Raw genomic sequence first — 12,131 nt, forward strand, 5'->3', positions numbered from 1 at the left:
GAAAGCTCATCTACCAGCCTCAAGGACCGCTGACTTTGATCTGCTCTCAACACCACCACCAGAGGGCTCCTTCTAAAATACAAATCTGATCTTCTCATTCCTGGAATAAACCCTGCAGTCTCTCCCCATGGAGCACAGGATAGAACAAAGTCCTCTCAGATCCAGTAACCTTTCCAATATCCTCTCCTGACCACCCTCCTCACCTCTCACCCACCAAACTTCTTCCCAATCACACATTCTCATCTATACAAGGTACTTGCAATTCCCTGAAATATGTTCCTTCCCACTTTCGTGCTTTTCCAAAAGCTATCTTCGCAATCTCTAATGCTCTCACTTTTCCCAGTAAAATCACATTATCATTTGAGATCTGGCTCAAGCATCTCTTCCAACAGAAACCTTTCCTGATCCATAGCAGGACAAGCTGATGCCCTCTTTTATTCCTTTCCTTACTTTTTATGTGTCTTTAAGTCTGTTTGATGGGGAGATTTTGACTTTGGAATTCAGGGAATTTTAGGAAGACAGTGAACAGACTCCCAGGAATCTGTGAACACAGCAAAATAAATACAAAGTCCATTTTAAATGTGTAGTTTCTGGGCAGAGGGACGACTGTTTTCATCAGGTTCTCAAGGGGAACTTTCACCTATAATGGTTAAGGATTTTCTGTACCACATTGTGAACTCTTGGCATGCAGACGCTATCACATTAATTTCTGTTTCCCTGTGTGTAGCACAGATTTGAGCGTTTGTGAACGCTCAGTACATTAGCCAATGGATGAATAAATGAGTGAATGAAATAACTCCCTTAAAAAGAATTTATTGCTATGGGCAAGAATCAGTGTTAGATATAGTCATGATTAAAATAGACCTGGTTCCTGCTTTCATTGGGGAAATAATCTGGCAAGGAAGACAGACATTAAACAATTAATCATGCAATTACTATTTAATTGCAATGGTGGGAAGACCTATAAAGGAGAAGTACAGGCTGCTAAGAGAGGGTGTAACTGGGGGGCTTTGATCCCATGTGGGGATCCAAGGTCAGAGAAGGCTTCTTTGAGGATGTAATGTTTATAAATTAAAGGAATAACTAAGAAATATTACAAAGAATGGTAAGTAGAGTTACTATCCACTTGTATATTACAAGGTTAACTAGAAGGTAGCATAATTCACACATCAATTAAAATTCTAATTAAAAAATTCACTTTTCATGATGAAAGAGATTGTTAGTCAAAGTAGGGTTAGTATTACTGCTGGATGAGATCACTGAGCTTGGACATTTCATGAGGAAGTACCATGCAAGGGTATAATGCCTGCAATTTAATGAAACTTCTTTTTTTTTTTTTTATCTGCCAAAATTTTTCTAATGGTACAAGGCCAGTTCTAGATACTTAGAGTTAAGCCCTTGTTATAGTATGTCTGCCAAGGCCCACATAAAAGAACTCAGTGTTCTCAAAATTAGTTCTGAGGCTGGCCTCAGGCCGTTGACCCTATCCTCCTATCATTCCATTTCCATCTCTTTGTTTCTTTGGTACATTTCTTGCTCTGCTCTTCTTGCTGGACAGTCTCACTTGACTCTCAACTCACCTGCTGCATTTCCCAGACTTAAGTGAGCTTTTCCCATCCTGGCCCTGCCACTCCTCTGGCTGATAGATCTGTATCAGGGACCTTGGCACAACTCTGGGACATCCCACCTCCTCCATGGACTCTGTCTGGCATTCCTCACTGGAGTTGCACTCTGCACATTCTGACTCTTCCAAGTTCACCTGGGGAAACGTGAATCTCCACTGTGTGGTTTTAACATCTGAGACTGACCTGAAATGTACTGGCTTCTGCATTTCCAGCCTGTACCTGCAAATGGGATTGCAGGGATCACTGCTTTCTGTTACTCATCTGTAGGCCAGAGAGACCCATCCCTCTGCTTTGATTTTGATCACAGAGTAATGCAGAATATAAAGCTTGGGCCTCTCAGATACACACACTCCAACTCTTAATTAAAATATGTTTCCAATTGGGACTAACATGTGTTGTGGACTGAATTGTGTCTCCCCTGCTACCAAGATTCATAAGTTGAAGCTCTAACTCGCAATGGAATAGGCTTTTAAAGAGGCAATTAAGGTTAAATGGGGTCAGAAAAACTGCTACAACAAAATTTCACAGATCGGGTAGCTTATAAACAACAAAATTTATTTCTCACAGTTCTGGAGACTGGAAAGTCCAAGATCAAGGCAGTGGCAGATTCAGTGTCTGGTGAGAACCCTCCTCCTGTTTTGTAGGTGACCATGGTCTCCCCATAACCTTACATGGCAGTAGAGGCAAGGGAGCTCTCTGTAATCTCTTTTATAAGAGCACTAATCCCATCCATAAGAGCTCTGCCCTCAAAACCGAACTGCCTCTCAAAGGCCACACCTCCTAATACCAGCACACTGGGAGTTAGGATTTCAACACATGAATCTTGGAGGCCACAAACATTCAGTCTATAGCAAAGATGAGACCCTATTCCGATAGCACTGGTTTCCTTTGGGAAGAGGAAGAGATACCAGAGAGTTCTCTTTTCCTTTTTCTCTCTCCCTCTATGTGTGCACAGAGAAAAGGCCATGTAAGGACATAGCAGGAAGGCAACTGTCTGCAAGCCAGAAAGAGAGGCCTTACCAGAAACCGACACTGATGGCATCTTGATCTTAGACTTCTAGCCTCCAGTACTATGAGAAAATACAATTATGTTGTTTAAGCCACTAAGACTGCGGAATTTTGTTACTGGAGCCCCAGCAAACTAATGAAATATGACTGTTCACTTTCTTCTTTGCTATGACCATGCTGAGAGCAGTGATGGATGATACCATGCAGCCACTGCTGATCACATAAGTTGAGTTGGGAAGAGAAATATTACTAAGAGAACTATTCCAGAACAGAAGAATGAACGCCACGAATCTCACATGCTTTATTTGCCCATTGCTCACAGACATCCAGACTCCGAAAATCTCTCTCCTACACTTTTGCCAGAGCCCACTTTCGGCAAGGACTTTGAAATTCATTTCCTCTAAGTGGTAAATAATACAACAGCATGAAGTGTTAAGTCACTTAGGGACGTGTGAATTTAATGGAGAGCCAAGTGTTAAACTAAAGGGATGATAATCTAATAGTGAAGTATCATCTAGCATCTACCTACCCAACAATATAAATCTGCTGTAAGCCCAGGAATATCCTCAGTACCAGACACAAAGCTCTGGGGATAGGGAATAAAGAAGGTAATTACCTGAATTGTGAAGCTCACATGTATTGAGAAAAATGATACATAAATAGGCTGTAATGCAGTGTGATGAAGGCTGTAATATAAATGTGGACAGAGTACTGTCGGGAGCTTAGAGCTTCAGATCTGGGCTGGGTAATGGGTGTGTGTGTGTACATCTCTTTATATGTATGTATGCATAGGTATATACATATAAGCTATATTTTATTATAGGTTTGTTTATATTATAGGCATGTGTACATTATCATATTTGTATATATGTACATACATGTGTATATGTATGTGTAAAACTAAAGCCTCACTAAAATAACAGCTAATGCTCATTGGATACTTAAATATTTAAATGCCAAGTACACTGTTTACATGTGTTTCGTCCTCACAACAAACTGTGATGTAGAAAAATGTTATCCTTGTGTTTGCAAACAAACAAGGAAACCAAAGCATAGAGGGCTTAAATTGTCCAAGATCACACAACCAATAAGCAGCAGAACTGAGATTTCTACCCAAGCAATATGGCTATAGGCACTGTGCTACAGTGTCTCCACGTGATCCTCCTGGAGCCCTGGAAATCTGCTACATCCACATAATGCCAAATCTGGAAAGTCTTTAGGTAGTCGGAATTATATTCAAGATTTTTCTGCTGCAGGAAAGAGAAAGCCACTAAAGTAATTCAAATACCCAGGGATTATTGTATGGGACATTCCATCAGAAGGAAGCAAGCAGGGCCCCGTAGGAACAGGAACTGATCACTGGGAAGCCTCGAGACTGTATGTAGCAGCACTTCTCTCAGCCACCTCCCTGCTCTCTATGGTCACAAGATCTCCCTTCTTAGATCTCTCCCCTGTTCAAAATCTCTCAAGATCTCTCCCCTGTTCAAAATCTCCACTTCTTCCTACAGACCCTCTTTCTCTATTTACACATAGAATTGAAATATCCACTCTAGCCCAATAGCACTTTTCAGTTCAAGGGGCCAACGTCTATCTCGTTTTGTTTAAGACAGGAAATTTGGCTGGTCGTGAGCCAGGTGATAGATTGAAAGTGGTGCTGTGTGAGTGGGATGCTCAGATTCTCAAGGTACAACCTTAGCCAAACTCCCCCTGCCATCGGGGCTCAGAGTGGGAGGCTGTTATTAAAGCAGACAGGATGGGCAGTATTCCCCCACGGGCCGGATAGACCCATACAAACATTATCCTCCTGGGTGATCTTTACTAAAATTAAGCACTTTTTAAAAATCCTCAACTTATTTATTTTTTTTTTAAGATTTTATTTATTTATTCATGAGAGATACAGAGAGAGAGGCAGAGGGAGAAGCAGGTTCCATGCAGGGAGCCCGACGCGGGACTCGATCCCGGGCCTCCAGGATCAGGCCCCAGGCTGAAGGCAGCGTTAAACCGCTGAGCCACTGGAGCTGCCCCCTCAACTTATTTAAACTAAAAACAAAAATAGGACACTGGGTGACTCAATTGGTTGACCATCTGCCTTTGGCTCAGGTTGTGATCTCCAGGTCCCCCGGCATCAAGCCCAATCTGGCTCCCTGCTCAGCAGGGAATCTGCTTCTCCCTCTCCCTTTTCCCCTACCTGCTACAACTTCACAAGTGCATGTGCCCTTGCTCTCTCTCTCTCCCTCTCTCAAATAAAATAAATAAACTAGAAACAAAAACAAAATTAGTTCACCTGTTTCTCCTACCCCCCATCCCTAGCAACCACAAATCTGTTCTCTGTATCTTGGTTTTATGTATGTATGATGTACTTTTAGATTCCACATATGAGTGAGATCATACAATACTTTTCCCTGGCTTATTTCACTGAGCATAGCACCCTCAAGGTCCATCTATGTTGTCACAAATGGCAAGATTTTGTTCTTTTTATAGCTGAATATTATTCCGTGTGCGTGTGTGTGCACGTGCACGCATGCATATGTACTACAATTTCTTTATCCATCTATCAGTGGACACAGGTTGCATCCATGTCTTGTCTATTGTAAATAATGCTGCCCCATGTTCATGGGGGTGCATATCTTTTTAAGTTACCGGTTTTGTTTTCTCTGGATAAACACACAGAAGTGGAATTGCTGGATCATATGGTAGTCCTATTTTTTATTTTTTGATACTTTTTTTCCACAGTGGCAACACCAATTTACATTCCCACCAGCAGTGCCCAAGGGTTCCATTTTCTCTGCATCCTTACCAACACTTGTTATTCCAAGTCTTTTTGATAATAGACATTTTAACAGGTATAAGGTGGTACCTCATTGTGGTCTGGGTTTATAATCCTCCGATGATTACTAATGTAGAGCATCTTTTCAGGTATATCTTCTTTGGAAAATCTTTCTTCAGATCTTCTGCCCAGTTTTTAATCAATTTTTTTGTGCTTTATATATTTTGGATATTAGCCCCTTATCAAATACATGATTTGCAAATATTTTTCTTCCATGCAGTAGGTTGCCTTTTGATTTTCTTTTTAAGATTTTATTTATTTATTCATGAGAGACACAGAGAGAGAGAGAGGTAGAGACACAGGTAACAGGCAGAAGGAGAAGCAGGCTTCCTGCCAGGAGCCTGATGTGGGACTCAATTCCGGATCCTGGGATCATGCCCTGAGCCAAAGGCAGAGCTCAACCGCTGAACAACCCAGGCATCCTAGTTGCCTTTTCATTTTATTGATGGTTTCCTTTGCTGTGCAGAAGCTTTTTAGTTTGATGTGGTCCACTCACATATTTTTCTTTTGTTTCCTTTGCTTTTAGTGTCAAATCCAAAAAATCATCACTGAAACCAACGTCAAGGAACTTACATATTTTCTTCAAAGAGTTTTGTGATTTCAGGTCTTATACTTAAGTCCTTAAACCACTTTGAGCTAGTTTTGTGTATGGTTTAGGCTAGTTGTCCAGCTTCATGTGGCTGGCCAGTTTTCCTGACACCACTTATTGAAAAGACTGTCCTTTTCCCATTATATATTCCTGGCTCCTCTGTCATAAATTAATTAATCAAATGTGCAAAGGTTTGTTTCTGGGGCCTTAATTCTGTTCTGTTCAGCTATGTCTCTGTTTTTATGTTGGTACTATACTATTTTGATTATCTCGGCCTTGAAATATAGTTTGAAATCAGGGAGCATGATGCTTCCAAATTTGTTCCTTTTCTTCAAGATTACTTTGTTCAATTCTTCTGTGATTTCATGCAAAGTTTAGAACTGTTTGCTCTAACTTTGTTTCACTTTTCTCTGAAAAGGCCATTGGAATTTTAATTCCATATGGATTGCATTGAATTTGTAGATTGCTTTGGGTAGTGTAGACGTTTTATTTTTATTTTTTTAAAGATTTTATTTATTCGTGAGAGAAACACAGAGAAACAGAGAGGCAGAGACACAGGCAAAGGGAGAAACAGATTTCATGCAGGGAACCCTACATGGGACTCGATCCCGAGTCTCCAGGATCACGCCCTGGGCTGAAGGCAGTGCTAAACCGCTGAGCCACCCAGGCTGCCCAGTGTAGACTTTTTAACAGTATTAATTCTTGCAATCTGTGAGCATGGAATATCTTTCTATTTATTTGTTTCTTCCTCAATTTCTTTCATCAATGTCATAGTTTTCAGTATACTGGTCCTGGTTTAATTTACTCCTAAGTCTTTTATTCTTCCTAATGTTATTGTAAATGGAACTATTTTCATAACTTCTCATTCATATAGAAGTGAAATAAATCAGTCAGAGAAAGTTATCATATGATCTTGGTCATATGTGGAATTTAAGAAACAAAACAGAGGATCATAGGGGAAGGGGAGGAAAAGTAAAGCAAGGCAAAATCAGAGAGGAAGACAAACCATAAGAGACTCTTAATCATAGGAAACAAACTGAGGGTTGCGGGAGGGGAGCGAGGTGGGGGGATGGGGTAACTGGGTGATGAACATTAAGGAAGGAACATGTAGGAATGAGCCCTGGGTGTTATATAAGACTGATGAATCACTCACCTCTACTTCTGACAGTAATAATACACTGTATGTTAATTAATTGAATTTAAATTAAAAAATAAAAAATTTAAAAAGCATAAAAGAACCAGAAAAAAATTTTCTTTCTTATAGTTTGTCATCAGTGTTTAGAAATGCAAGATTTTTACATTGGTTTTGTATGCTGCAGTTTTACTGAATTCATGTCTTAGTTCTAACAGGGCTTTTCTGTGGCATCTCTAGGGATATATAAATATATACACATATCATGTTGTCAAATAGTGACAACTTTACTTCTTCCTTTCCAACCTGGATGTTCTTTATTTATTTTTCTTCCCTAATTGCTCTGGCTAGAACTTCCAATACAATGCTGAACACAAGTGACAGGATCAGGCATCTTTATCTTATTCCTGATCCTGGGGAAAAAATAATCACTTATTTTAAGTGCAAAATGTACATCATTTAGTCTCCTTAACAGACTACTGTGTTTTTCTTCCTAAAGTAGCTGAACCCAATGTTCCATGAAATCTATATACATATATATGTTGTTCTAAGTAAGCAGTAGTAGGTCTCAAAACAGCATGTAGCATATAATATGTAGAGAAATCTAAAAGGAAGTGATGATATCTGAGGTGAGACACATGAATTATTTTAAAAAGTAAAACAAGTGCCTATACTATAAGGAATAATAGAGGGGAAGCAGAACTCATAATTTGCTTAAGTTAGGACACTAAAGAGCAAATATTTACAGGTCCCAACATAACCTATGAGTGGAAAAAAATAGGCGAGAATTCATCTTCTTATGTTTAAGATTGACATATTAATATATCTGGCTAATTTATTAGGCTAACCCCTAGACTATATTAATTTAAAGTAAATGAGCATAAAGTAGATTATCCTTAACCAAAACTATATAAAATAACCTTTTCCTTTCTGCAGAACAGAGACAGAGTAAATCAGTTGAAAAAAATTTGCTTAGAGGGTAACAAACTAAAACATGAATATTTTTCAGTCAAAGTGAAGACAGTCTGCTATTTTAGGCAAGACTCTAAAAGTAAATATAAGATTGGCAATATAGCATCATGTCTAACTAGAGTTAAACTATTCTGGCTGTACCAACAACTGAGTGATCTTGAATAAGTTATTAAACTCTCCAGGTTAAAATCTATTAGAAAAATGGGGGAAAAAACATACACATGAGGGTACTCACAAGCATGAGATGAGTCCATACAACATAAAGCATATAGAACAATGCTTCATAATTACTAGTAGTTACTAGTACTTTCTTTCAGTAGGCTCTCTGAGCATATGCATTAAAAGCCATGGCTAGGGGATCCCTGGGTGGCTCAGCGGTTTGGCGCCTGCCTTTGGCCCAGGGCGCGATCCTGGAGACCCGGGATCGAGTCCCACGTCGGGCTCCCTGCATGGAGCCTGCTTCTCCCTCCTCCTGTGTCTCTGCCTCTCTCTCTCTCTCTCTCACTATGTCTATCATGAATAAATACATAAATAAATCTTTAAAAAAAAAAAGCCATGGCTCAGTCATTCGCCACTTAGAGTCTTGTCTTACACCATTCTTCTGGTTTCTCAGTCTAAAAAGCATTCTTTTTTTTTTTAAGATTTTATTTATTTATTCATGAGACACACACACACACACACAGAGGCAGAGACACAGGCAGAGGTAGAAGCAGGCTTCATGCAGGGAACCCGATATGGGACTCAATTCTGGGACCCCGGGATTACGCCCTGAGCCAAAAGCAGATGCCCAACTGCTGAGCCACCCAGGCGTCCCTAAAAAGCACTCTTCTTCAGCTTGTTTTTTGCTTCTGATATCTGCTACTTCTTGTATTTTACCAAAATATCAAACACATTTTTGTTTTTGTTTTTATTTATTTTTTATTGGTGTTCAATTTACCAACATATAGAATAACACCCAGTGCTCATCCCATCAAATGCCCCCCTCAGTGCCTGTCACCCAGTCTCCCCGACCCCCTCACCCACCTCCCTTTCTGCCTCCCCTTGTTCGTTTCCCAGAGTTAGGAGTCTCTCATGTTCTGTCTCTCTTTCTGATATTTCCCACTCATTTTTTCCCCTTTCCCCTTTATTCCCTTTCATTATTTTTTATATTCCCCTAATGAATGAGACCATATAATGTTTGTCCTTCTCTGATTTGACTTATTTCACTCAGCATAATTCCCTCCAGTTCCATCCACGTCAAACCAAATGGTGGGTATTTGTCGTTTCTAATGGCTGAGGAATATTCCATTGTACACATTAGACCGCATCTTCTTTATCCATTCATCTTTCGATGGACACCGAGGCTCCTTCCACAGTTTGGCTATTGTGGACATTGCTGCTAGAAACATCGGGGTGCAGGTGTCCCGGCATTTCACTACATCTGTATCTTTGGGGTAAATCCCCAGCAGTGCAATTGCTGGGTCGTAGGGCAGATCTATTTTTAACCCTTTGAGGAACTGCCACACAGTTTTCCAGAGTGGCTGCACCAGTTCACATTCCCACCAACAGTACAAGAGGATTCACCTTTCAATCACATTTTTGGTTTCTAACTTCCACCCCTTTCACTCCTTTCAAGTCAATGAAAAAAAAAATACATTTGTCACTTAAGAGTTCAACTCAGACAAGATTTTTTATTTATAAAGGATTATCAAATATGTTTCTAATTCCAGTCCTCAGAATGCTACTGAAATACATGATAAAGTGTATTTCCCTGTCAGCATCTATCACCTCTGCCTTTTCCTTTTTTGGCATAATTCTAGACTAATATGCAATTTTTGGAGCTGTTGTGAAGCTATTGATAAAGTGGGGAACCAAACAAAAATAGATAGATGCTTAAAGCATTAGATACTGAATTACTGCAGGAATGTCTCATCCTCATGTCACCTGCAAAGTAGAAATGTTAACACAAACCAACTTCCCAGCAATAGTATAAATAGCACTTGGAAGACATGGAATTGTTGTGAAGCATCACAAAATAGCAATATATTTGATTTCATTACATAATCTAAGAATATTCTTAGTAGCAGAAAATATATATCACATATTATACATATCCAATATTTAAAAAAATATATCATGAACACAGGTCCACATAAATGAAAAGAAGGCTAACTCTAAAACTATGTGTGATTAGCTATTTTCAAGTTTTCTATTAATCTTTGAGGGGTACTTCTTTGATAATTTGAGAGATTACCTAGCTATTGCTGAGGAGTCAAGGCAAAGTTTTAAAATAATAATTGCAGAAAAAGTTAAATTGAGAAAATTCTATTTACTTACATTGTATTTTTCAAGCACGGGGAAAGACCTCTGTTTTCCAAGGCAGTAGAATAATTGAGTGTGGCTCATTGGAGGCATAGGCCCACAGTTACACAGTCAGAAGACATTCCATCATTGCATTCCCTTCACTGTGTTAAGACCTCAGGAAATAGTGGTGAACAACAGTTATCGCTCTTATAAAGCTTAGATTCCAGCAGAGAAGGTAGATACTGGAACAAGTATTTACAGTTGTGACAAATGTTATGAAAGAAAACCACAAGTGGAGGAGCCATAGAAATGCACAATGGAGGTAACCTAGCCTAGGCAATCAAGATAAATTCCCTAAGGAAGTAATATGCCAACACTTGGTGAGAAAGAGTGGGAAAGAGCTATTCAAGTGGAGAAGGCAGTAGGGTTGGGGTTGGGATGGAGAAGAGAGGTCTAAGTACCTAACTTGTAATCATCTGAGATGGAAACTGTTCTAGAAAGTGAACATTGGACTAATGTGCAGAAGCTTGAGAGAGAGGGGAACAGTAAAATAAAACAAAACAAAAAAGAATAAGCATGAGCCATTGTGGGATTGTTACCATTACACCCTGGAAGGAGCCCCCACCTGCCCTAGTCACCATTACCACAACGATGACAGACAAGGCCAGGACCCAGCAGCTTCCTGTCCTCAGCACTGCCAACAATAAGCCTGTCACTTCCACACCACTGGCAGGGGTAGGAGCACAGAGAGAGGGTTCAGGCAATACAACATTGGTGGCACCTGCCCATGGGGATAAGGTCATTGCATCAAAGGTTTGGGGAACAATACATGTCAGAAGTGGATACAGAAGATGTGACCTATTTATATAATGGACTATTATTTAGCCATAAAAAAGAATGAAATCTTGCCATTTGCAATGATGTGGATGGAGCTAGAATGTATTATGCTAAGTGAACTAAGTCAGAAAGACAAATACCACATGATTTCACTCACATGTTGAATTTAAGAAATAAAACAAACAAGCAAAGGGAAAAAGGGGGAGAGGCAAACTAAGAAACACTCTCAAGTGTAAAGAACAAACTGATGGTTACCAGAGGGGAGGTGTTTGGGTGAATGGGGGAAACAGGTGATGGGGATTAGGGAGGGTACATGGGATAAGCACTGGGTGATGTTTGGAAGTGTTGAATTACTATATTAAACCTCTGAAAAATTGCACTGTATGTTAACTAACTGGAATTAAAATTAGAACTTAAAAAAAAAAAAAAACGGGGAAGGGGCACCCAGGTGGCTCTGTTGGTTAAATGTCTGCCTTCTGCTCAGGTCATGATCTCAGAGTCCAGAGATTGAGCCCCATGGGTACTGGGCTTCCTGCTCAGTGGGGAGTTTCCTTCTCCCTCTCCCTCTGCTCCTCCTCCTGCTCATGCACTCTTCTCCCCCCACTCACTCTCGCTCTCTCTAAAAAAAAATAAATAAAATCTTAAAAAAAAAGAAATGAGTATGGTTTCATCAACAGGAATGACATCAAGGAGATGCATTTGTACACCAGACTGCCATAAACAAGAATAATCCCCAGGAAGTCCCTTTGCACTGTTTGAAATGAAGAGATTATGGTTTGACATTGTCGAAGGAAAAAAGGGAAATGTGACAGCCCCTGGTACAGCTCCAGTGCAAGGCTGTAAATACAACAGTGGAGG

This window comes from Canis lupus, chromosome 24 (genome assembly GCF_048164855.1).
Source record: "Canis lupus baileyi chromosome 24, mCanLup2.hap1, whole genome shotgun sequence".
In the NCBI taxonomy this organism is placed as follows: domain Eukaryota; kingdom Metazoa; phylum Chordata; class Mammalia; order Carnivora; family Canidae; genus Canis; species Canis lupus.